This window comes from Puntigrus tetrazona, chromosome 6 (assembly GCF_018831695.1).
Source record: "Puntigrus tetrazona isolate hp1 chromosome 6, ASM1883169v1, whole genome shotgun sequence".
Taxonomy (NCBI): domain Eukaryota; kingdom Metazoa; phylum Chordata; class Actinopteri; order Cypriniformes; family Cyprinidae; genus Puntigrus; species Puntigrus tetrazona.
In genome coordinates, this window is record NC_056704.1 from 23,420,415 (window position 1) to 23,423,767 (window position 3,353).

Genomic DNA, 3,353 nt, shown 5'->3' on the forward strand with positions numbered 1-3,353 from the left:
ATATATACACCTAATATTGCCACTTTCTAATGACAACAGCGTGGGTGGGAGCTGTCCGGACCTCTGGTTCTGAAAAGTTCCACAAACATATCCTCTGCTCTCAGTTTTTGCAGACATTTTTAAAACTTTAATTTAAACGCAAGCACGCACCCGAGTGTAGAACCTGTTAACCACACGTCACAGATAATTGCATCACACGAGACCGATGGATGAAATAAAAGATCAAGAAAAATGTGCTGGGGTAAAATAATCTGTATGCCAAATCAAAAAAAAAAAAAAAAACACCATCTACACGTCTGCTCTCCAGCTTGACGCGTCAAAAGGAGAAGGTGCCTGCATTGCGAGATTAAACGGGTTCTATAATTATAACGTGAGAGTGTTGCGGTTTTCGCGTCGTCGCTCGTATGCAGCGTAAGTAAAAGTTGAGGCGGCACGAAGTTTCAGTTCATGTATCGGTCTGCGCAGCTTCAGAGCTCTCTAGATCTTTCCATTTCATCTGCTCACAGCTCTTTATGTTCCTCGCCTTCTCTTGATCGGGACTTCGATGTCTTCTTAGCGAATATTTGCCGAATCTAGACGCTTTGCGATGGGATCCTTTCTCCGGGAGTCTGAGAGAAATCAAACACGTCCTCGCAGACCAACCGAGCAGTTCTTCAGCTAGTTCTCACGGCGTTGCGACGTAAATGATTTAATCTTTACCGAGTATATTTTCGTTTTTTTCTATACGGAGCTTTGACGCGGCGGACACTGTGCCGTCGACAGTTTAATATTTATGACAAAATCTGAATTCACGCGCCTGTTTTTGGATTATCCGTTTCCCAGGATACACTGAATCGACCACGCGTCAGCTAGAGACTTTTATTTTCGATTTGCTGGACTTAAAGACAGCTGAGGGGATTTGGAAATGAGCGGTCTGTTTTCAAAATGTCTTTTTTAAGAATCACTCGTGGAGAGAGACGTTTCCTCAGAGGACGGGAGGGTTTGTAACGCTGAATTTATCGCTGATTTCACGACACGCGTTTCCATGGCTCCGGCGGTCAGATCGATTAAGCGTAAGGATGCGATTAACTGGCCGAGGATGTCGACAACTTTCTGGGCTGTGCTGCTGTTGACGGCGCTTCTCATCGTGTACTGCGGTGAGTTTGCGGTGTGTGCGATGCGTCTTCTACGTGTGTGAAGGATGTGTAACACTTCATTGATGTGACCTTAAGGATAATGCATAGTGTCTGTCGTGTCACTCTCTCACTCTCTCTCTCTCNATGCAAACGGAATTGCCAAAGACATGACCGTACATACATCTAACTTGCTACCCAAGGGCAAGGAACATGTGTGTTTATGGTGATACCTGCTGGATCTTATTATAATATGGTGCAGTATTGAACTTAAACATTGCTAAAATGAAGGGGAAAAAGAGATTCCTTACTCCGATTGCAGGGACAGGATTAAATAAATAAATTAAAAAACACAAACAGTCATAAATGCGTTATTCAAACACAGATACGTGCAAAGACAACCCCTCTCGTTAATGCATAGAAATGATTGATACCTCTCACAGAAAAGAGGTCTGTCCATTGTGTTTGTACAGTTTGTACAGTACATACATTTTAACCTGAAACACAAAGTTTTGTGAAAACTACACTATTACAATCTCGTATACAATCTACAAAAAAGCCATTTATTATCTTATGTATACATTTTGTAAATTTAACAGACCTTACATTATAAGTAAAAAAGGTCTTTCCAAGGAAACCACTTTATAACGACACATAGTTGCAAAAACAGGATATATCCAGACCATTGTGAATTTAAGAAATACGTCTTCTGAAACCAGTTTGGTATATCTGATATATATATTCTGAGCACATTAAAGATAAGTACATTTATTACTTTAGCTAAGACGGTGACTGATAGTCTTTTTGTTGTCTGAATAAAACTTGTAATTATTTATTTTTTTATTTTTTTATTTATTATTTTTTTTTATGTAGACAGTAATTTGGTAGAAGTCCACGTGACCGCACTATAGAAGGCACACATGCATACAGGTAAAAAAGAAAGAAAGAAAAAAACAATTAAAAATAACTCACAATCAGACAGTCACACAAATGTACAGTATGTCGAGAAATATAGCATTGTTTTCCTAGCCCAGGCCTGGCTGGCTGGACTAAATCTGAGAAGATGTTTAACCTGTGCCGCTGTACCTGCAGTCCTCACCTGAGCTGATATGAATTATACATATTTTTGCATTCTCTCAATTGATCTCCTGCGATAGCGTGATTTATCCTCTGCTTGGCTATAGCGAATGTTTTGGATGTTTGTTGTGGTTATCGGTCTATTCTTTTAATTTGCCTGTTTGTTTCTCCGTGTCTATCCGAGCAAATCAGCTTCTGCAGCTCTGCCCCGACCTGCTTGTTGTCTGTGATATTAATCTTCATCTAGATGGGCTGCCCACCGCACGACATCTATGTCTGAGTCGCTGTCAAGACCCCAGACTGGCACCTCACAGCTCGAGCTGGTATTGCTCGCAGAGGAGATTGAAAACATAAACGCGGGGACACAAACCAAGTTCTGATGGTTGATTCGTTTATTTATAGCGAGCCTTGTGTGATGAATGCACAAACACAACCGAAATTAGGTCTGCATTCCCGCTAGTGAGTCATACAGTCGCTGCCTCTTTATATTAGCGTCTCACAGCAAAATATTGTCAAAGTATCCGCTACAAATGTCATCCTTGTACAGGAGATTGTGTTTGTTTCATAGAGCGACAGAGAGGGGAAATGTGTGCTTAGCTGAGTTTACCGACGGCAGAATGGCATTCATGCTATACTGCAGCTATGCAAATTAATATCAGGTACTGTATGATGACAAAGATTGTTTGTAATGACTGTTTAATGAATGATATGGGGAGGGCTTTGTTCTGTCCACTAGCTCCCTCCTCTGGATGCTACTCGATATGCGTTCGTTCTTTGTTAGCCACAGATGCGTTGTTTAAACTTGTGTTCCAATAGGTGTCGAAAAAAACCAAAGCAAAACAGACTAAAAGCATTATTTAAGAAGACTCATACTTAATACATGTAGATTAGCATGCACTAAAAATGAATTCATATAAAATGCATTATTTATGATTCCTGATCTAGGAATCCTAGTCTAGTAACTTTCCAGAATACTCCGGAAACCACATAGCCACGCTTTAAAAACCTCCCAGGTTAGGCTAACAGCATGGAAGACAATTAATTATTCACAGCAAAGCGTCATTATATTTCTGTAAATATAAAAAAAATACAATTAGTAATATAGTAATAAGTACTATTTCACACTTATAATATAAATAATATAGAATATAAAGTATATTATTT

At 39.6% G+C, this 3,353-nt stretch overlaps 1 pseudogene; it reads right to left on the reverse strand.

Moving 5' to 3' along the window:
* Positions 1-3,353, reverse strand: part of LOC122347532 — a 663,620-nt pseudogene that overhangs the window by 285,734 nt on the left and 374,533 nt on the right.